Below are 24493 nucleotides of genomic sequence, written 5' to 3'. Positions count from 1 at the left end.
ACAGTCAGTGTCCCGCGCACGACCGCTCGCCAGCAAGAAAACACGCGGGGACATATGGATCCTTGCTACAGCCAAACTTTTATTGAAATCTTAAGGAAGCCCCACGCACCCACATGGCGCGGCTTATATACACCCTAGCGCAGCGCATCCACACCTGATTGGTCGCTTACCCATGATCTCATTAGGCACACTCTGGAGTGGGCAAAGACCTGCCACGAAGGCACTCTTGCACATGCGCACACAGTTAACTTCCTGAAAGGAAGTCGGCTGGTGCGGCAGAGGCCAGCGCCATCTAGTAATGGCAGAAGCTATCCTGGCCTTCCACATGGGGTGCAGTGGAAGCCAGCGCCATCTTGTGGTGGTGAATCTTAAAGCGGCCCTCTACAAGTCAGGTGACCCTAAACAAATTGGAGGTGAAGACAGCAGATTTGTTTCCTTCTGCAGTAGAAATTATCTATAAAATATAAGATTTAATTTTTTTACATGACATTTTATATAGACTGAACATTAAACTCAAAGGTCTGTTTCTAGACAATCCTTGGAGGGAAGTTATTCTGTAAAGGATTAGCTAGGGCCATTGTTGAGGTATTGGTTTCGTCACCCCATGAGGCTTCTTCTTACTCCTCCCCACAGTTTGTTTTCATGCTTGTAGTTGTCTCTCCTCTGATGCACAAATCCAGGAATTCTCTCAAGAAAAAAAAATGTCAGCAATGTTTTTTTCAGCATCTTGGTCAGGAAAAAGACTTAATTATGCTCAGCAAAAAGCAAACCATGTAGGATTCATTAAACTGTAAATATCTTCCAAATCTTTGACCCAGCTGGAGACCAACACTTGTATCTGGAAGGTTGAGCATTCTCTTATGAAATGATGTAGAATAGTAAACGTGTGTTTGTGAGGACATGTAGTAGAACCCAGCTTGTGTGGACATGTGGTAGAACCCAACATCCCTCATCGACCTATATTACTGTTTTGGGTAGCACGTGAGTGGGTATTTCTTGACTGGAAAGCAGAGGAAGAAAGACTAATTATTAGAAGGATGCTACAGTGTCATCATACCAGAAAGTCGGAAACAATGGCTGTGTATCTGTTGCACTGTTGTCATCCATATGTTCCGAACCCAGCATTTGCCAGCTTACTAATCTTGAGCGTCAGACACAGCTATGCCTCTGTTTGCCAGTTTGTTTTAATAAGGCTTGAGATGTTCAGATTGGATTACATGCCCCATTACTCTATACCATGATCCTGTGGCCAGTGTTATAAGGATCAGAAAAAGTGCCCTTAATCACTGGGTCAATGAGTGGTTTTATTGTAATGAAACCCAAGTGTAAATCAGAAGTTATCTGTTTTATCCTTTGGCCTGACATCCACTTTCTAATCACCAAGAAGAGAAGAAAAAACTAAGTTCCTGTTTTCTCCAAACGCAGTGGTGCCTTGCGCTCTTTCCCAGTTTCTGTCACTGTTATCACTTCCATATGGAAACCTTTTCCTCCAAGAATCCACCTCGTGTTCTTCCTAAGAATGAATTTCTAACGCTGACACTTTTGGCCACCCACCAAACTTTCTTTTTCTTTTCAGCTATGCAACCATCCACCCAAATGCAGGTTTTCCCTCTTTATTGGGGTTTCTATTTTAATTGCCAATGCTGCCAGGTATGGACCTATACATTCAACCTCCAAGAACTCATCCACCCTGACTGTGGAAATACTGTTTTTCGTGGCCTGTTTTAGGGAAAAAAAATCATTGTCTGGCCCCTTCCCTGGCTGATCTTTGCATGCTGTTTCCTTCCTGGAAATCCATTGCTTCCATGATCTTTCAAGCCTATTCAATGGGCATATTCTTGGGAAGACCATGACTGCCTGACTACCCTACTTACAATCTCAGTTATTCACACTATGCTTTGAGGCCTGTGTTTTCCTTCTTTCACAGATCTAATGCTGTTTGTTTTATAATCACTTATTTGTTGTCTGTTTCTCACACTTAAATGCAATCTTCATGGAGGCGCAGTGTTTCTCTGATTATTCACTGTGATACATCTTGTGCTTACAGTTGTGCTTGGCATATGTAATTTGGTTTGTAGACTAAGTGGAAATATAAGCTGAGCTCTGTTTCTGTCGTCTCAGGAGGGGCTCTGAGGGGTTGGGTGTTTGTGAGATCCGTTTCGAAGGATGTAAAGGCAATTCCACAACAAGCTTATATGGGAGCTGATGCAAAAGAGGCCAGCAAAACTCATCTTACTTTTATTGAGCATTCATGGCTTTTAAAAATATTTATGTATTTCTAGTGGGAAGTGGCATGTCGCTGAGCACAGGCAGATGTCAGAGAACAAGTTTTGGAAATTGATGATTCAAATCGCCAGGTTTATACAGCAAATGCTTTTACCCTTTGAACCACCTATTTACTTTAAATATAAATATATGTGTATTTATGTATAGGTATTTGTATATGGTGTATATGTATATGGTAATATGTATATGGTGTATATGTGTGGCTATGTATGTGTATATCTGCATGTATATTTATATACATATAAGTATATACACATATTTTATGATACATAAATGTTAGAAAAACATATTTTTTAAGACCCAAACATGTGGATGTCCTCTCCATCCTCAGAGCAGATACCACAGGACAGTTACGTGAATGACTTATTTACACAGTATGTCTCATATTTTTCAGGGTTACTGGCCTGCAGACCTTGGCTCACAATCTGAAAGGTTGGCTTCTTCAGTCAGAACCTGTCCTATTCACTTTGGAATGCCTGGTGACATCAGAGAGCTGGCACATAGTAGGTGCTTGCAATGGTTTCACTGAATTGAGGATGGAACAGTTGCAGAGTAGTTAGTCTCTCACCGCAGGAAAGCACAGTGGCATGAGGGGCTGACCAATCACATTACACCGACAGTCCTAAGCCTAGTTACTATTCTTTATTTTGATTTACTATAGATTTTTGCAAATTTCTGAAGTACTGCCATTAAGAAATTGCTGTGCATTTCTTTGTTCGCTTGTTTGTTTTCTCTCTTAAATTCTATACCTAAAGAAAGTTCTTCCCTCTGTTTAGCCCTGGGAGAATGACTTAGGACCCTGAAATCAAACACTAAGTATGTGCTGAGAGATCTCCTGAGAGATCCTGGGCGCCCTGCCATATCTCCCCAGAAGATGTTCTGGGGATGGTTCTAACCACATAGTGTGTAAAGAAGACAGATTTCCTAAGTGCGGTCTTTAAGAGGAAATCTGAGCACAAAGCCAAAGGAAGGCATTTGTGACAAGCCATTAGAGCAGATGATGTTAATGATGATGGTGTTGACAATCAGGGTATTTAAAGTGTCATGGTGTCTAATGAAGGAATTAAAATATTAAGCCCGAGCTTGAGGTGAAAGTGATGTTTCATCAAAATTTTCCTTAATATCTTAGAAATTCATGCTGGAAGCGAAACGAATGAAACCTCAAATGAAAATGCAACAGAGAATCAAACCCGCAGCTTTTCATAAGCTGAACATATCGAGTTTTTCTTACGCTAAAGGAGATTGATGTTTCTTCATGTGCGTGCCAGATGAACTAGCTGGCTTCTATTTAAAGGACATGGTGTATAGCAAGCACATACTTTATAGCTCTCCTGGGGCTTGGGAGATGCTCATAGTATGAAAGGCATGTGGGAGCTGAGGCTGACCAAGGCACCCCCAAATTCATGGCACTTTCCCATGCTCATGCTAACTCATGCAGTCATTTACTGGTACAGTTATCTCTCTTCTGCTCTCCTGATCTGTTGGAGACATATACTGGGCTGATTCACCCATGTTAATAGTGTTTAAGTATACTCTCTTGGGTACTTACTATGCACACGTATATGTGAGTGGTATATAAGATCATTTCCAAACTAGTTGTCTACAACATTTTTGGGGGATGGGGGGAGGGAGAAGAACACCAAAGATCAGAAGTCCATTTTCCAAAGGTTGAAAACAAATCCTAGAAAGGAAAATCAAGTGAATTCAAAGGCTTGACTCTTTACCACTCGAAAGTATTTTCGACTCTTACCTTAAGTCTCTTTAGTCTAAAGAATAAGAAGACTCATCCATGATCATGCCACATACTACTTACTCTTAACCTATGTTTTTCCTACATAGCGTGTAGCAAGGACACAGCCTGGAAAGTGACTGACAGAATTTTGTTTTTTGCCTTTTGTTTTGTTTTATTTTCTTAGCTTTGCCACTGGCTTTCATATGATTTCAGATGAGTCCCTTTGCTTCTCAAGGACAAAGTTGATTGCAAAATTAAGGTTTTTAGAATATATTCTCTTGCACATTGCTTTCATAGCTTAAGACTTACATTATACTTTTTCACAATTTAATGCACCTGTAGTTCCCACAAACCTCTTAATTGAAAACAAGTCTGGTGGTGACATTTTATTGAACAGTTTCTACTTTCAAGTCATTGCTCCAAAGCCAATATAGAATTGAGAAGTGAGATAGGAAACAATTATAGATTAAAGAGAGAATCAGCAAAGAGGATGGTATCAACCTCAAAGATAGCCTTTGCAGGTATATGTTCCAAAGAATGTCATACCAGTCTGGTACAAAAGTGGAGGATATTTTGAGAGAAGAAAGCTCCTTTACAAATACATAGCTCTGTTGGGATCCCACTGCTCCTGTGTTGCAAGGCTGTGTATGAAAACAGCTGTGAATAAGCTGCTATTGTCGGAGTAACAGAAGTAACATTATTGAACTCTATACCCTCCAAGAAGAAAGGTAAGCTTCAGAGTTGACTGTTACTCAGGTGTAGTAACTAAAAAAGCATTTGAAATCAACATCAAAGTGTCGATTCCGGGACAGTGTCTTCAAGAATGGGAGCTGGGTTGGAAGCAGAGAGCCAACCATAGTTAAATTATGGCCTAATACCAACACCTAAGCCATGACCTTCGCCAACATATCGTTAAGGGATGATGGGTAGTAAGCGATGAACCACACTTGATCCCACTGATATTACACTGGGTGTGTTGTGTTCACACTTACCTGTGGGGGCTGTGTGTAATTTACTTAAGAGGCTAAACAGTATTTTTCAAGTAATTTAAAAATTGTCCTTAGGGCTGGAGAAGCATCTCAGAAGTTAAGAGTATGTTCTGCTGTTGTAGAGAACCCGAATTTGGTTCTCAGCACCCAAGTCAGGAAGTTCACAATAGTCTATAAATACAGTTCTAGAAGCCCAGACCCAGTGGCATATGCACTCATGGCATTCACATGCACACACAAATACATACATACACACACATACACACACACACACACACACACACACACACAGATGTACACACACACCAAATTATTAGATATATGGAAAAAAACACGTTACTTGTCTTCTTTCCTTCTGCTTTTGCTCCATCCTTTTCATTGTTATCACACATGTTTGCTGGCTGTTGTTAGATGTTGTGTGTACACTGGTCAACAACAATAACAACAGCAACAGCAACAACAACAACAACAACAAAACTGATGTTTGTCCCATCTCAGTTTGTGAGCTTTTAACCCAATGCAAAACCTCTTCTCTTTAGAAAAAGAATAAGTGAACAGAAGGGGTGAGGGGAGATAACATTTTCATTTACTATTGAGGGTCTCAGTACCAGAAAGAACTCACTGCTCATGCATAAATGTCCTGGCTGAACAACAGTTTTAAGGTCCTTTCCACGATGTGACATCTGCTTAACCTTCTAGGGAAGCAGAGACAATATAGTTAAATGCACGTAAACAAAATGACCTTATAGTTTCAGTTCATTTCTTTCTACATTTATCAACATATCCATGGTCAGACTATGACAGCATCTGGCACAGATCAATAATTGGGCAGCTAGACATGCAAAGATGACAGATGTGGTTCCTGTCTTCACATGATTCCCATATATGCCTCATTATAAGAAAGCACCCCACCCAAAAAAGTACCAGCCTAGACAGGAAGCCATCTAAGAAAACTCTTAAAAATTGTGACATGTATGAAGTGTAGTTCTCTGCAGTTGATGGCTTCTGGCAGAGTGTTGGTGGGGAAGGACTCAAGTTTTTCTGTTGTTGTTTTGTTTTTAAGGTACTGGACAGTGGGGATTGGACCATACTCAGTGAATATATGGGTAACACAAATTGAACTTGTGTTTCCTAATATTTTTTTCTTTTCTTTTTTTCTTTCTGCTTTATTTGGTGGGGGGTAGGGGGTATAACAAGAGTGGAGAACAGACCTGGGAGGACTGGAAGTGAGTGTGATTGGGGTGTATTATGTGAGATTCCCAAATAATCAATAAAAGTATTATGTTGGAAAAACAAGGTCAGCAGAGACAGTGAGATGCAAATATTTATAACGTGTGGGAACTGAGCGGAGAAACAAGAGAATAGCACCATTCAGGACAGAAAAAAAAAAAATCCAGGCAAGGGCTGTTCAGAAGAATACTCTTGAAGCTGATTTAAGAAATGGACAGACTATTTTCAGATCCAGCCGTGGGAGTCTAAGGTGGAGTGGGGGAAGAGGTAGAGAGGGTGAAGGCCTTCCACACAGAAGAAAGGACTTGGAAACAGCATGTATGTCTGTGGTAGGAAAGGCCGTAGAATGTGACTCTGGATTAGCTGGAGGATGAGGATGAGCCTGAGGGTGTGGTCCTGATCCTAGTGTCTCCACTCACAGCTAGCCTTTTCATCTTGTAGCCTAGGTAACATGAGAGCTACTGCTAAGTGAATTGAATGTAGGAGACTTACAGTGTTCTGCTTCCTCTTCCCAGGCGTTCTGGGACTACACCAGGCAAGGTCTTTTGCATAGGACCATGTAGACCACAGTCACCTGTCCTCTCCCACATTGGTCCATTATGGGCTGTGGTCCAGAGGCCACTACTTGCATATGCCCACCCTCAGAGGAAGTCCTGCTTCCTGCTATCATCCTCTGGAAATCTGAAGCTGGCAGATGATGCAATCCTTAAGGCCAAGGCTGAGTCAGGGCATCCCATTCTCATTAAATCCCCATGAAAAGAAAATTGGGTTCCAAGAGCGAAGACTCTGCTTCCTCTTGGGGTAACTCTGCATGCATCATCTGTTGGGTACCATCTGGTGAGTTGAAAGTAATAAAATAAACTAAACCTATCTCAATAAGTAAGACTAAAAATGTTCAATATGTTATTTAAGGATGCAATGGTAGCACAAGTAAAACAAGTACAGTGACCTGATATCACAGAAGTGATCACTCACTAACTGGGAAATGGAGCCGTTAGCCATGAGGGGAATTCCCTTATTTCATTTTTATCGGAGTTCGTGCCTTCTGTATTATTACTAGTTTTTCTTTATAGACAAAGTTTCTTGGCACCCCAGTTCATGCAAATGTCTGCAAAAGCATTAGCTTTCAATTCCCTCTGTTACAGATTAATATTGAAAGACTGCTTAGGTGCCGTTTGCAAGCCTCTCACATGGGTATACGACTTCATACCTATGAACAACTTCATATCAGGTACAAGAGTTGGTCTCAAAGTAAGGGAATTAGTTGAGAGTTAAGCATAAATGCTGTAAGTATATCCTATGAACATATACAAAATCATATTGGCTACCATACATACTGAGTTACTGTCTTAGTTAGGGTCTTATTGCTGTGAACAGACATCATGACCAATGTAAGTCTTATAAAGGACAACATTTAATTGGGGCTGGCTTACAGGTTCAGAGGTTCAACCCATTATCATCAAGGTGGGGGCACGGTAGCATCCAGGCAGGCATGGTGCAGGAGAAGCTGATTTCTACATCTTCACCGGAAGGAAGCCAGGAGCAGACTGCACATCCCCAGGCAGCTAGGAGGAGGGTCTCCAAGCCTACCCCACAGTGACACACTTCCTCCAACCAGGCCACACCTTCTAGTAGTGCCACTCCCTGGGCCAAGCATATGCAAACCATCAGAGGTACTCACATGTTTGTGTTATCTCTAGCCCCCCTCACACACACACCATACTATCCACATAATCCCAGTAGTAATAGTAGGAGGAGGAGGAGGAAGAGGAAGAGGAGGAGGAGGAAGAGGAGGAAGAAGAGGAAGAGGAGGAGGAGTAGTAGTAATAGTAGTAGTAGTAGAAGAAGCAGTAGTAATAGTTAAGTTAAAACTGAACTACTTAAACTTCTATAGTCAAGAATAGTAAGTAAAATTTCATTATTACAGCCGTTTTATTTCCCACAACTGATTTTGTAACTTTTAAAAATGTTTTCTATCCTTACACTTCTTTGAAGATGAAGAAGATTGTATAGATTGTATGAGATATAGTACGCATTTCCACATTTTTAGTGGCTTGCAGCAGGAAATCAACTAAATTCAGAACACATTTCACACTGCCAAGGCTATGCTTGTGGGAGGTCTTACTAAACCTTAGCTGCTGTTGGCTAACTATCTTGGGTTCAGAGAGTTAACTATTTACAAAAGTCAAATCCTCCCTCAGATGATAACCAGTACACTTGACAATAGTCAATGGAAGATGCTACGGGTTTTAGTAGCAACTACTACACTACCAAAGTGTTATAGTGACACAGAACTAAGAATATGCACCACTATTGAAAACAAAAGAATTAAAAGACAAAAGAATACTTTCGCCTCAAAAGTGCCTACTTTCAATTCCCTGATATCTAAAAGGCTAGATTACATATACAAGATCTGCCCTGTTTGTTCTTAGAGGATTAACAGTGTTAGTGCATTGTTGTTGTAATTAATGATTATTAACCATATAGTCGTTAATTTTGAAATGACTATGTAGGTTTTAAACATTTATGTAATGTTTCTTAGCCTTTGGCGAACCTCTCCCAGACTAACTGGAAACAAGGGGTTAAGAAAACATACACTGATCCCAAAGTGTACATGAATTCCCATGAAGATGGGAAAGAAAGGGAATAGACAATTTGAGTAATGTCATTTCAGCCTTCTGCATAATTTAGGGCTCTCTGCAGGCTGATTAGGTTTAGATCAGTGGTCCTTCACATAGCTACATTCATATATCCTTACATTATAAATCTACTTATTAATTTTTGCAGGAAACTATTCTGGAGGCAATTTCTACGCAGAATTCTTCACGCGGGTGATGATGGCAGACGTGCCATCTAAATTCTTCTGAGTTTTCTAACAACTCATTTCTTCCAATCACGAATTTAGAAATCCCTCAAGCAAACGGGGCAAAGCAATATTTTTAAATGGACAAAACAAAATCTTCATCCTATATGTATTTCCATTAGGGAGGAAAAAATATGCAAATCTCTTCCTGGAGTGCAGCTGAGGGATACATAGGCAGCTGATGACAAGACATTCATTTGAAATACAATTTCTCTGCCGTTGTTGGATCCCCCTGCTCACCCTCTCCCAGCTGTCTGGACTAGACAGGGGAGAGGTTACTGAGCTATGAATGTATTTCCCATATTGGAGAGGAAGCAGGGATGGAACTAATGTACTGTGTATTCAAATGAGACTCTTTAAAGCAGAGTTGAATTGAACTCAGATGCAAATCACAGTGGCGGGAGCACTCTCGGCTGCCCTTTGAACTTTCCGTCTGTGTCCTTAAGCACACAGTCAAGGACTCCCAGCAGAGATGTTTAGCCTTCTGAGAAAGTAAACAATCTTGCTCTCCCTCCCTTAATACAGACGTCCTCCTGATGTGCCCGGCCTGCTGAAATGTGTCAGGCAGGGCATTCTCTGAGGTGGGATGTGGTGGGGGAAGGGCTCCGGAAGGGGAGGGACTCCGGAAACACTGACCAGAAAGTGAAGAGAAAAGCAAGCCAGCCAGCAGGCCAGCTAGCCAGCCTTGGGCGGCGATGCAGAAAGCCCCGAAGGGACAGAGAGTTGATAAGGGAAGGGGTGGGAATGAGAAAGAAAGGGGCCTGGATAAGAACGAAATGGTGCACGGTGTCCGTAACTCTCCAGGATTGGTTCCCTGCACTGTAACCAAAGGCCACGCTGAAAAGCAGACCTCACACCTGAGGGAGAAAGGCCCTTTCCCACCTTAAGAGCTCAGACAAGCAAATCAAGCAAGTTTAAGAAATTTACCTTTCTCCCTTCCCCTACAAAGATGCTATGTTTTAAGTTAAATCCAGCACCGAGTTTGAAACTGGATAGTAAGGGCAAAATGCTGCTTCGAGTGGCCCCTCTCTCAGGATGCCTCCACCCACAATACTACCCAGAAAGTCTCCTCTGTCATGCATAGCACTCACAGGTCCGGGCTCCTCAAACTATCACCCACTTTCTATCAAAGCCAGGCCAATGAAACCGCTACATTCCACAGTGTGTTCCCTTGACCCCTTAATCCTTCAACCGCCCCATCCCCGCCCTCTCTTTTCCTTCCAATAAGTTTAAAATTTGCTGGGAAAATGATGCGTCTGCATTGAGAGAACGCTATCTGGATCATTTGGCCGGCAATGGAGCCCAAGCAGTCTCTTAAGGAGACACCAGAGTTATGGTGGGTTGGGGGCTGTCTATACTGTATAGCTTAACTAATGCACAAATAAAATAGCTGGCGATCTCTTTTAAAAAAACGCTGAATAAAATTCAGCAGGCCAATTTAAATATATGGGCTAATTATCTGTTGCAAGTGAATTAAAAATATGGAAAATTTCGCAAAGCATACTGATTATTTTTAAAAAATAATTTTGCTTCTGCTACTTCTGCTCTCTAAATGTCAGCTCCACTGGCAGAATCATATCATAGTCTTTTAGTTTCCAGGCTTCTGCTTATTACTCATAAGGAAGAAAAGATCCCCATTTCACAATACTGAAATGAGAAACGCCCTGCCTCAAGTGGACATAAGATGGTGGGGAAGGGTGCTGGGTCTGCTCCCTCAGATGCTTCAGCCTGCTGTTATGCTGAGAGCTGTGCTGGTACCACACAGGATATTCTGGGCTAGTCCAGCCGGTGTAGAGTCTTATGCTGGATCTGCACGAGAAACGGTTGCTGTAGAATTTGACTCACAGCAAACAAGACCCCAGTTTCCGAACCCTGGGATGAATCTGGGTCATGGCACGCAATCCCAGCAAGCAACATCATCACTGCTACAGAATGTGATCTTGGAAGGCAAATGCAGAAGGCAGAGTGACCTGTCTTGCACTGCTCTCTCTGGTGGTCTGTTTATCCCCAGTGCTCAGGGAGTTCTGATCACTGGAATAAGACACCTTACTTCCTATAAGGTTTTTTTTTTCTTTCTTTCTTGTAAAGGAAATTATCAACCTTCCCTCACACCAGTTGTAACATCAAAGGAAAACTAGGCAAGCATCCAGTGTACAGTATTCTAAAATAGAGGGAGCAGAGCCAATCAAACATTTTTCTAAATAAATGCAGGCAAAGGGTGGAGGCCGTGTTTTGTAAGACAAGCCCCCAATGCTGGATGGGAAACGGCTGGCACCACCTCCAGAATACCAGTTAGAGATAATTTATGCCATTAGCGCCAGGCAAGAAGCCTGACCAGACATCTCAGCCTAGGGCAGTAGGAGCTGCTGGCCATGTGTGCCTTTGTCTTAGGAAGCCAAGAGCAAAAGTGATGAAAGAGAAAGGTGGGTTTTAGCATGCAGCACATGGGTGGGAAAAAGGATTTGCTAGCTGCCTTTTCCCATTGGAGGCTCCCTGCTGAGTCACAAGACACGGAAGACTCTCCCTGGCTCATGTACTTGGAAGGGAAATTGCAAGGCACTGGAGAACTTGAGTCTGAATGCAGGGTAGTTATTCCCCCAGTTTTTCAGCTAATCACTTCTTCCTGGAATTTTCCTTGATGGTCACAAATCTACCCACTCATTTTGTAGGACTGCCAGGAGGTCAGAAAAAAAAATGCTAAAAAATAGCTAACCGGCTGACAAGCTATGAGATGGTTCTCGTCGGGAAGAGTTCATTGCAGCAGTGCAGAAGGACAAGCAGGGGTTGGGGGAGAGAGTGGGTTTATGGGAAGCAAAACTAACGTCGGTTCTATTTGCCCTTTCAGCCTTTGAATGAAGTTTCTTTTGACCTAACCCTCGCTCTCCCTGTTCAGTTCCCCCAGTGAGTAGTGGTAAACTGTTTCTTCAGGAATAAACAGTATTTACTGCATACACAATTAACCATCTTTAGAGTTGTTTTCATTCACAGCCTGCTTGTTTAGAGGATCTGGAGAATACACAAATCAGCCAACTCAGCAAAACCGACTCTACCCTCATCCCAGAAATCTTCGAGCTTGCTCTTTTAAAAGCCTTCAAGATGCCAAAGATGCCCTGAGCCTCTACAAACAAGGAAAGCTAAGGGTCAAATAACTGACCACCTATCCGACTTCCTGAGGGTTATCTCTTCAGCTTGGATGCTTAATACACCAGAGTTCAGGCCTCAGGGACAAAGGATGCATACGTTCATACTTGACCTTTCTGATGTTTCTGTTCTTTGAAGGTCACCCCATGGCTAAGAAATGGGGCAAGGCCTAACTGGAGCCGTCTTTGGCTTGAGTTTAACTTTCAACCATGTACACAATCTCTCAGGTGCCTTTGTCCAAGAAGCTCTGACCAATCAAAAGTACAAGTATGTGTGTATATGTTTTCCAGATAATTAAAAAGTTGAATAGTTAGAAAGGTCACAATATTTTAGCTGGAGGAAAAATAAGATGTAGGGCTCACTAATAAGGATAGCAAGAACAAAGGCACTCCAATAGCATTTAGTGTTATTTTAACACTCTTTGAAGCTTCACTTGTACTCAATTACTATCTCTTTACAATGACCCTGCAAGGGAAGTAATAGAGCCATTTCCACCTTATAATGGTAACTCAGAGAGTTCAGGAAAGTTACCTTCTGTGGCCTGGGAATGGTAAAAACCAACTTGAACCCAGATGGGATGGTCTTAGAGTTCATGGTCTTAGCCATGAGCTTTCTCTAACACAGTGGTGTGTGCACTAATCTATATTGAAAGGGATTTCCTACCTTATCTACGATTACCTTGTAGCTTTTATGGCTTGCTGACTAGAGACTACAGTTTTGGCATTTTCCTTGACACATTCTGAATACTCAATGACAGGAACACACTATCAAATACATCATTAAAAGACGGGTTTTAGAAATCCTCAATGGAACTCCTAGCTCTCTGGGTGCTAGCTCCCATGGCTCTTATTATTCTAAGTAAGCATATAGTGGTGGCAAGCTTACATATTTCAGTTTGCTTTCAAAGACGAAATATACTCTGTAATGTACATTTGTAGCAGCCGGTTCTTTGTCAAAGACGTCTTTACAGTTGCCATGAAGTAGTTGTTCTTTTATTTGTTCAGTGTCTGCCTCCCTTGCTGGGCTCTCTACTGTATTTCTGGGCATGTCCCATGTCTGGCACATGAGAAATATTTGTGGGGCAAATGAACGAGGACGTGGGTGAATGCATAAAGCCTGGCTGCATCTTCCTTGTTCACCAAAATCCAATTTTCCCACTAGTGGTTTATGACCCCATGGAAACTTGGGCAACATGTGGGATGTTTACCCTGTGCCCTGGCTTGGCAATTTATCAAGGAATTTCCCCGTTCACCGGCAGATTCGCATGCTTGCTTTGTTTAAGAGGGATTTGAGTATTTTGCACAGGGAATTTTTCCCCCTCGATTATTCTAACCTGATCCTGCTGCTGTGACGTGGTCATGTTTGGCTCAGAGCTCATGTGGCACAGGACTAGGGCATCCTCACTGTATGAAGTGACAAGGACGTGATGCTGTGGCCGTTAAGTGGGGAATTGTGGATCACTTTACAAAGGCAGCAGCTGCAGCTACCCTAGCAGTTATGTCATAATTTGGTGTGGGTGACACCTCTGCAAGGCGCACGCAACAAAAACATTTGTTCTTTTCATCTGTCTATAGATTTGTGCCTCTCATCTCTCCCTCTTTCTCTTTTGTACTTCTCTTCACAAGTGGCGAAATGTATCCCAACTCCCAAACAATTGGTATCTCTGTGGAAATATTCTCAAGGCAGCTGCTTCCTTACAGTGCATTTTTGAATGATTATATACATTTCTTTCTTAATAAGAAACAGGTTTATTGAAATGCGGGGACAGTTTCAAGGCACAGAATGATATTCAATTAGCTAAATATAGGCTCCACCATGTGGGTTAGCACACTCATCTGGCTCTTGAGGAAACTGAGGCTTTCATGGGATTATCTGGTCTAAAAGATGTTGAATCCTTAAAACGGGCCAGAGGAGGGCACTTATCATAATGTTCTCATTTTACCTCTGCCCACAGATGATACTGGATCTGAGACAGTGAGTGATAATCCCCCAATTAGGTGCCGAAGGACACTGAGCTGCAATGGTTTATCTGAAGTCACACAGTTAATCAACACAAGAGCAGGATTAAGCTCAGGGCTGCTGGATCACAGCCATGTGTATGTTATACTTCCTTAAAGTCGTTAGTCTGCGAGTGAACTTGACTATCATTCGTGTGACCAGGGTTGAAACATAGGGCTTAGGTGTGTGAGTCAGGCATGGCATGAGAGCATGGGAAAGGCACCGGTGATCTATGGGAATTAAGTTTTCCCAGTTGTTCCATTTCCTCCTTGAGAATGAGGCACCCTGGCATGGCAGCCAGTATCTCTCCCTGTACATAGAGAGTCACGAAGTATTCCTAGTTTCCCCAGAACCTGGCCCACAGGCTTTTCCTGATATAAGTATATCCATTTTTCAGAGCGTGGGCAGTTTCGGATAGCATTGTACTTTTAGCTAAACTGAAGGATCTGATCAGTGACCATAAGGAAGAAGTAATGGGCTAGACAGGTCAGATGAAGCCAGTAAGGAGGTGAAAGAGAAGATGGAAAAGAAAAAAAAAGTTCTTACTTAGATTCTGCCATGGGCCATGGATGTGAGAGCTATTAGTCTCAGTTCATTGAGAAGACAATAAGATTTTGCATACCACATCTACTTTCTACTAACATGCAAGGCTTTATCTGACGCCAAGATTCTGGACCAGGCCACTGTTGAGGGCCATGACCATTGTGTCCCAGTGTAAATGTTGTGGGCAGGCAGAGCCAATGAAGATCAAATCCAGCCAGGACTCTGTCTCCTCACCACTTCCCTCATCCTGGAGACAGGCACGCTTTGTAGCAGCCGCTTCTCTGAGTCTTTGCCTTTCTGCCCTTCCCTCTCCTAGCCTGAAAAGCCAGACATGTGCATACCCACTCTATAGTCAAGGATGTAGACTGTCCAGGAGCCTAGACACAGAGTTCCTGAGAGGGTTTTTCACTGGCTGCCTCTCTTATTGAATGCTTGTTTCCATGGTGGCCCAGGACTATAGCCCTAGTAGAAAGAGATAGTTACCTTAATTTCACAGGCAACACTTTTGCTGAGTTTTCTGTGGCTTTCACTTTTAACTCAGAACCACTGCAAGTTAGGAACTGAATGAGCTCAGGCAGACCTGGCTGCCCTCTCTTTCTTACTTTGCAGATAGCTAAGTGAGACCAATCAACCTTATAATTCTGGGATGAGTAGGAACCATCTAGTACAGTTGAAAAATGAATAGATTCATCTCAGGGTAATCAAGACAAATCATCTTTAATATGTATATGCATATAAGACACATTTAATATGTAATTATAATTTGTTTCCAGGGTCTAAATCAGACTCTAAAGTTACTTCAAAACTATAACAAGGACCAGCAAGATTGCTCAGTGGGTAAAGCCTGACAACCTGAATCCAGTCTCCAGGTCCGGTAAGATGGTAGGAGAATGGTTTTCAGCGGTGTCCTCTGACTTCCACTTGTGCGTCATGGCATGTTTGCACCCACACTTGCATGCCCCAGAACAAATAAATGTAATAAATTAATTAAGGAATATAAAATTTTCAACCACACTAGGTTAAACCAAGGGGCATTTGTTATCTTATGCAGAAGGAAATTCAATTATCTCAAGCAACAGGGAAAGCTTCAGGGATGATTGATTCTACAATGCAGACATTTTCAGGGCTGGGCTCTGTCTTCTTTCAACCTTGTTTCATCCTAAAGCTATTTCCTCACACTGTCACACAATAGGTACCAGGAGGAACTGATATGACACAAGTTTTGACTTATTGGGAGTGTCATACAGAAACCCCTTATTTTCTTTTTTTTTTTTTTCCCAGCATATTTTTTTTTTTTTATTAACTTGAGTATTTCTTATATACATTTCAAGTGTTATTCCCTTTCCCGGTTTCCGGGCAAAATCCCCCTCCCCCCTCCCCTTCCTTATGGGTGTTCCCCTCCCAACCCTCCCCCCATTGCCGCCCTCCCCCCATAGTCTAGTTCACTGGGGGTTCAGTCTTAGCAGGACCCAGGGCTTCCCCTTCCACTGGTGCTCTTACTAGGATATTCATTGCTACCTATGGGGTCAGAGTCCAGGGTCAGTCCATATATAGTCTTTAGGTAGTGGCTTAGTCCCTGGAAGCTCTGGTTGCTTGACATTGTTGTACTTTTGGGGTCTCGAGCCCCTTCAAGCTCTTCCAGTTCTTTCTCTGATTCCTTCAACGGGGGACCTATTCTCAGCTCAGTGGTTTGCTGCTGGCATTCGCCTCTGTATTTGCTGTATTCTGGCTGTGTCTCTCAGGAGCGATCTACATCCGGCTCCTGTCGGTCTGCACTTCTTTGCTTCATCCATCTTGTCCAATTGGGTGGCTGTATATGTATGGGCCACCTGTGGGGCAGGCTCTGAATGGGTGTTCCTTCAGTCTCTGTTTTAATCTTTGCCTCTCCCTTCCCAGCAAAGGGTATTCTTTTTCCTCATTTAAAGAAGGAGTGAAGCATTCACATTTTGATCATCCGTCTTGAGTTTCGTTTGTTCTAGGGATCTAGGGTAATTCAAGCATTTGGGCTAATAGCCACTTATCAATGAGTGCATACCATGTATGTCTTTCTGTGATTGGGTTAGCTCACTCAGGATGATATTTTCCAGTTCCAACCATTTGCCTACGAATTTCATAGACTCGTTGTTTTTGATAGCTGAGTAATATTCCATTGTGTAGATGTACCACATTTTCTGTATCCATTCCTCTGTTGAAGGGCATCTGGGTTCTTTCCATTTTCTGGCTATTATAAATAAGGCTGCGATGAACATAGTGGAGCACGTGTCTCTTTTATATGTTGAGGCATCTTTTGGGTATATGCCCAAGAGAGGTATAGCTGGATCCTCAGGCAGTTCAATGTCCAATTTTCTGAGGAACCTCCAGACTGATTTCCAGAATGGTTTTACCAGTCTGCAATCCCACCAACAATGGAGGAGTGTTCCTCTTTCTCCACATCCTCGCCAGCATCTGCTGTCACCTGAGTTTTTGATCTTAGCCATTCTCACTGGTGTGAGGTGAAATCTCAGGGTTGTTTTGATTTGCATTTCCCTTATGACTAAAGATGTTGAACATTTCTTTAGGTGTTTCTCAGCCATTCGGCATTCCTCAGCTGTGAATTCTTTGTTTAGCTCTGAACCCCATTTTTTAATAGGGTTATTTGTTTCCCTGCGGTCTAACTTCTTGAGTTCTTTGTATATTTTGGATATAAGGCCTCTATCTGTTGTAGGATTGGTAAAGATCTTTTCCCAATCTGTTGGTTGCCGTTTTGTCCTAACCACCGTGTCCTTTGCCTTACAGAAGCTTTGCAGTTTTATGAGATCCCATTTGTCGATTCTTGATCTTAGAGCATAAGCCATTGGTGTTTTGTTCAGGAAATTTTTTCCAGTGCCCATGTGTTCCAGATGCTTCCCTAGTTTTTCTTCTATTAGTTTGAGTGTGTCTGGTTTGATGTGGAGGTCCTTGATCCACTTGGACTTAAGCTTTGTACAGGGTGATAAGCATGGATCGATCTGCATTCTTCTACATGTTGCCCTCCAGTTGAACCAGCACCATTTGCTGAAAATGCTATCTTTTTTCCATTGGATGGTTTTGGCTCCTTTGTCAAAAATCAAGTGACCATAGGTGTGTGGGTTCATTTCTGGGTCTTCAATTCTATTCCATTGGTCTATCTGTCTGTCTCTGTACCAATACCATGCAGTTTTTATCACTATTGCTCTGTAATACTGCTTGAGTTCAGGGATAGTGATTCCCCCTGAAGTCCTTTTATTGTTGAGGATAGCTTTAGCTATCCTGGGTTTTTTGTTATTCCAGATGAATTTGCAAATTGTTCTGTCTAACTCTTTGAAGAATTGGATTGGTATTTTGATGGGGATTGCATTGAATCTGTAGATTGCTTTTGGTAAAATGGCCATTTTTACTATATTAATCCTGCCAATCCATGAGCATGGGAGATCTTTCCATCTTCTGAGGTCTTCTTCAATTTCTTTCCTCAGTGTCTTGAAGTTCTTATTGTACAGATCTTTTACTTGCTTGGTTAAAGTCACACCGAGGTACTTTATATTATTTGGGTCTATTATGAAGGGTGTCGTTTCCCTAATTTCTTTCTCGGCTTGTTTCTCTTTTGTATAGAGGAAGGCAACTGATTTATTTGAGTTAATTTTATACCCAGCCACTTTGCTGAAGTTGTTTATCAGCTTTAGTAGTTCTCTGGTGGAACTTTTGGGATCACTTAAATATACTATCATGTCATCTGCAAATAGTGATATTTTGACTTCTTCTTTTCCGATCTGTATCCCCTTGATCTCCTTTTGTTGTCTGATTGCTCTGGCTAGAACTTCAAGAACTATATTGAATAAGTAGGGAGAGAGTGGGCAGCCTTGTCTAGTCCCTGATTTTAGTGGGATTGCTTCGAGTTTCTCTCCATTTAGTTTAATGTTAGCAACTGGTTTGCTGTATATGGCTTTTACTATGTTTAGGTATGGGCCTTGAGTTCCTATTCTTTCCAGGACTTTTATCATGAAGGGGTGTTGAATTTTGTCAAATGCTTTCTCAGCATCTAATGAAATGATCATGTGGTTTTGTTCTTTCAGTTTGTTTATATGATGGATCACGTTGATGGTTTTCCGTATATTAAACCATCCCTGCATGCCTGGGATGAAGCCTACTTGATCATGGTGGATGATTGTTTTGATGTGCTCTTGAATTCGGTTTGCCAGAATTTTATTGAGTATTTTTGCGTCGATATTCATAAGGGAAATTGGTCTGAAGTTCTCTTTCTTTGTTGTGTCTTTGTGTGGTTTAGGTATAAGAGTAATTGTGGCTTCGTAGAAGGAATTCGGTAGTGCTCCATCTGTTTCAATTTTGTGGAATAGTTTGGATAATATTGGTATGAGGTCTTCTATGAAGGTTTGATAGAATTCTGCACTAAACCCGTCTGGACCTGGGCTCTTTTTGGTTGGAAGACCTTTAATGACTGCTTCTATTTCCTTAGGAGTTATGGGGTTGTTTAACTGGTTTATCTGTTCCTGATTTAACTTCGATACCTGGTATCTGTCTAGGAAATTGTCCATTTCCTGAAGATTTTCAAATTTTGTTGAATATAGGTTTTTATAGTAAGATCTGATGATTTTTTGAATTTCCTCTGAATCTGTAGTTATGTCTCCCTTTTCATTTCTAATTTTGTTAATTTGGACGCACTCTCTGTGTCCTCTCGTTAGTCTGGCTAAGGGTTTATCTATCTTGTTGATTTTCTCAAAGAACCAACTTTTGGTTCTGTTGATTCTTTCTATGGTCCTTTTTGTTTCTACTTGGTTGATTTCAGCTCTGAGTTTGATTATTTCCTGCCTTCTACTCCTCCTGGGTGTATTTGCTTCTTTTTGTTCTAGAGCTTTTAGGTGTGCTGTCAAGCTGCTGACATATGCTCTTTCCTGTTTCTTTCTGCAGGCACTCAGCGCTATGAGTTTTCCTCTTAGCACAGCTTTCATTGTGTCCCATAAGTTTGGGTATGTTGTATCTTCATTTTCATTAAATTCTAAAAAGTTTTTAATTTCTTTCTTTATTTCTTCCTTGACCAGGTTATCATTGAGTAGAGCATTGTTCAATTTCCACGTATATGTGGGCATTCTTCCCTTATTGTTATTGAAGACCAGTTTTAGGCCGTGGTGGTCCGATAGCATGCATGGGATTATCTCTATCTTTCTGTACCTGTTGAGTCCCGTTTTTTGACCAATTATATGGTCAATTTTGGAGAAAGTACCATGAGGAGCTGAGAAGAAGGTATATCCTTTTGCTTTAGGATAGAATGTTCTATAAATATCCGTTAAGTCCATTTGGCTCATGACTTCTCTTAGTCTGTCGACATCACTGTTTAATTTCTGTTTCCATGATCTGTCCATTGATGAGAGTGGGGTGTTGAAGTCTCCCACTATTATTGTGTGAGGTGCAATGTGTGTTTTGAGCTTTAGTAAGGTTTCTTTTACGTATGTAGGTGCCCTTGTATTTGGGGCATAGATATTTAGGATTGAGAGTTCATCTTGGTGGATTTTTCCTTTGATGAATATGAAGTGTCCTTCCTTATCTTTTTTGATGACTTTTAGTTGGAAATTGATTTTATTTGATATTAGAATGGCTACTCCAGCTTGCTTCTTCTGACCATTTGCTTGGAAAGTTGTTTTCCAGCCTTTCACTCTGAGGTAGTGTCTGTCTTTGTCTCTGAGGTGTGTTTCCTGTAGGCAGCAGAATGCAGGGTCCTCGTTGCGTATCCAGTTTGTTAATCTATGTCTTTTTATTGGGGAGTTGAGGCCATTGATATTGAGAGATATTAAGGAATAGTGATTATTGCTTCCCTTTATATTCATATTTGGATGTGAGGTTATGTTTGTGTGCTTTCATTCTCTTTGTTTTGTTGCCAAGACGATTAGTTTCTTGCTTCTTCTAGGGTATAGCTTGCCTCCTTATGTTGGGCTTTACCATTTATTATCCTTTGTAGTGCTGGATTTGTAGAAAGATATTGTGTAAATTTGGTTTTGTCATGGAATATCTTGGTTTCTCCATCAATGTTAATTGAGAGTTTTGCTGGATACAGTAACCTGGGCTGGCATTTGTGTTCTCTTAGGGTCTGTATGACATCAGTCCAGGATCTTCTGGGTTTCATAGTTTCTGGCGAGAAGTCTGGTGTGATTCTGATAGGTCTGCCTTTATATGTTACTTGACCTTTTTCCCTTACTGCTTTTAATATTCTTTCTTTATTTTGTGCGTTTGGTGTTTTGACAATTATGTGACGGGAGGTGTTTCTTTTCTGGTCCAATCTATTTGGAGTTCTGTAGGCTTCTTGTATGTCTATGGGTATCTCTTTTTTTAGGTTAGGGAAGTTTTCTTCTATGATTTTGTTGAAGATATTTACTGGTCCTTTGAGCTGGGAGTCTTCACTCTCTTCTATACCTATTATCCTTAGGTTTGATCTTCTCATTGAGTCCTGGATTTCCTGTATGTTTTGGACCAGTAGCTTTTTCCGCTTTACATTATCTTTGACAGTTGAGTCAATGATTTCTATGGAATCTTCTGCTCCTGAGATTCTCTCTTCCATCTCTTGAATTCTGTTGGTGAGGCTTGTATCTACAGCTCCTTGTCTCTTCTTTTGGTTTTCTATATCCAGGGTTGTTTCCATGTGTTCTTTCTTGATTGCTTCTATTTCCATTTTTAATTCCTTCAACTGTTTGATTGTGTTTTCCTGGAATTCTTTCAGGGATTTTTGCGATTCCTCTCTGTAGGCTTTTACTTGTTTATTAATGTTTTCCTGTGCTTCCCTAAGTGTGTTCATGTCTTTCTTGAAGTCCTCCAGCATCATGATCAAATATGATTTTGTAACTAGATCTTGCTTTTCTGGTGTGTTTGGATATTCCATGTTTGTTTTGGTGGGAGAATTGGGCTCCGATGATGGCATGTAGTCTTGGTTTCTGTTGCTTGGGTTCCTGCGCTTGCCTCTCGCCATCAGATTATCTCTAGTGTTACTTTGTTCTGCTATTTCTGACAGTGGCTAGACTGTCCTATAAGCCTGTGTGACAGGAGTGCTGTAGACCTGTTTTCCTCTCTTTCAGTCAGTTATGGGGACAGAGTGTTCTGCTTTCTGGCGTGTAGTTTTTCCTCTCTACAGGTCTTCAGCTGTTCCTGTGGGCCTGTGTCTTGAGTTCACCAGGCAGCTTTCTTGCAGCAGAAAATTTGGTCTTACCTGTGGTCCCGAGGCTCAGGTTCGCTCGTGGGGTGCTGCCCACGGGCTCTCTGCAGCGGCAGCAACCAGGAAGACCTGTGCTGCCCCTTCCGGGAACTTCAGTGCACCAGGGTTCCAGATGGTCTTTGGCTTTTTCCTCTGGCGTCCGAGATGTGTGTGCAGGGAGCAGTCACTTCTGGTTTCCCAGGCTTGTCTGCCTCTCTGAAGGTTTAGCTCTCCCTCCCACGGGATTTGGGTGCAGAGAACTGTTTATCCGGTCTGTTTCTTTCAGGTTCCGGCGGTGTCTCAGGCACAGGGGTCCTGCCGCTCCTGGGCCCTTCCCCACGGGAGCCCAGAGGCCTTATACAGTTTCCTCTTGGGCCAGGGATGTGGGCAGGGGTGAGCAGAGTTGGTGATCTCTTCCGCTCTGCAGCCTCAGGAGTGCCCACCTGACCAGGCGGTTGGGTCTCTCTCTCACCGGGTCTGGGAGCAGAGAGCTGCTGCGGGCCGGGATCCGCGGTTGTGGGACTTCCGGTAAACACAGAACGTGCCCGGTCCTAGAGAAATTCTGCTTTCCTGTGTCCCAAGCTCACCAGGCAGCTTTCTTGCAGCAGAAAATTTGGTCTTACCTGTGGTCCCGAGGCTCAGGTTCGCTCGTGGGGTGCTGCCCACGGGCTCTCTGCAGCGGCAGCCGAAACCCCTTATTTTCAAGACCAATAAGCAAACCTCTTCTTACATCTCATTGACTTCGTTCTACCCAGCTGTAAAGCAGCCTTTGACAAGAGAGGAGACACCAACCACGTTTGTCCTAGATTATCTACAGGTAAACAAATGTTGGGAAATCTCCTGGTATTCTTCTAAAATGTTTCTATAATCTGAAATTTCCACTTGTGTCCATATTTGAAGGAATACTGCCACGAGTGACATAGATAAAAGCATTCATTTCAATGATGACTAGAACTTATTCACACATGGGGGTTCACAACGCCATCTGTGCAAGTTGTGGGCTCTGCAGCTTCTGCTGAGCATGAAGAGACAGCTAAACCAGTGACTGAGAAATAAATATGGTGTACTTTACACATGTCTCAGCTCTTAAATAAGGGGTAGGTATTAGGAGCTTGGTTTGAGTGCTATGCATGTCCACAAGGTGAGCCCATAACCAATAACAATGACCATGGTTTGTCATGGTACTCGGTATTCTGCACTGAGCAAACTCAGAGCACAACCAATGGGAGCTTCATCCAAAATCTCCAGTCTCATGACCGTTTGTAACCTGGTGCCATCCAAAGGGGAAGATTATGGGAAGAATTAGCCTCAGATTTTCTAAGTTGGGAAAGCACAGTGCAACTTCCATAAGAAAAACCTAGTGGAATGATTCCCCCTGGGACAATTTCGTCTTGTAGGCAGCATTTGGCCATGACATATTTTGGCCGCCTCAACTGTAAGGGAGAAACTGGCATTTCTAAGTAGAAATCAGGGACAGTGAATAACATCTTAAATTGTAGAGATCAGCTGATCACAATCTAAAATTATTTGGTCCAATGTGCCAAGATTGAAAAATCCTGTTCTGGGAGGATGACTAATTTTTAACAACTGCATTCAACCTTCATTTTAAGATCATACATTGCAAGGGTACCACACTTCTGTGTGCATAGCATACATAGTCATTAGCAGATGGTTCCTGGGCCTTTTGAGGTATGCTTTACAGCTATGATGTGAATGCATTTTTAGAACATTTATCACCATTTTTAAAAAGGGGGGTTGGAATTCTATCAGTAATATTTCCAACAGAAATTCTTCCTGGTGACTGAATGGCAACACTGGGAGCAGATGCCACCTGACTGGTGAGATACAAGTAAGAGCAAAAAGCTAAGCTGAGGCAGGTAGTGTCCCTTGGAAGCCTTCATTTTCTACCAGATTGTTGTTCCTTCCAGGTAATTCCACGCCATGCAGGACACGGAAGAAAACAGAGCAAGATGAGAAGAGTTGGAGAGATGGCAAGTTACTCACGGACCTGCTACCATAACTTACTGGGCTTTCATAATGTGGCAGGGAAGCCTCAGCTAAATGGTCACCAGCCCTGTGGAATTATAGAGATGAGCCGTATTTCACTGAATTAATTGTCTATTATTGAAATTTAGGATTTTGCTAAAAAGAATAACTATAAATATTCTCCGCAGAATACGCTTGCTATGCAAATCATTACATTACTGTGCACTTGAGTATTTCCTTAAGATGAATGCCTATAAATAGAGTCATTGGGTAAAAGGGCATTCATAGTTTAAGGCTGTAGATTCTCATTTTCAAGCAAATATTTCAGTGAGCATATGCTCAATCTTGGAGGATGGTTGAATGGTAATTGGAATCGTGAGTCTTCCTGGGTGTAATTGGTTCAACCCTATGCTTTTTCAAAACCAAATTTGCCTATCACAGTAAATTTTGACCAAAACCTTAGCTCTGTAACCTGGCACTTGATTATTCATTTCTTCAACAAGGCAAGGGAGAAAACTAGTTTTGATAGTAAATAC

Source organism: Rattus norvegicus, chromosome 9 (assembly GCF_036323735.1).
Source record: "Rattus norvegicus strain BN/NHsdMcwi chromosome 9, GRCr8, whole genome shotgun sequence".
Classification (NCBI taxonomy): Eukaryota; Metazoa; Chordata; class Mammalia; order Rodentia; family Muridae; genus Rattus; species Rattus norvegicus.
Note: the sequence above shows the minus strand (reverse complement) of the source record.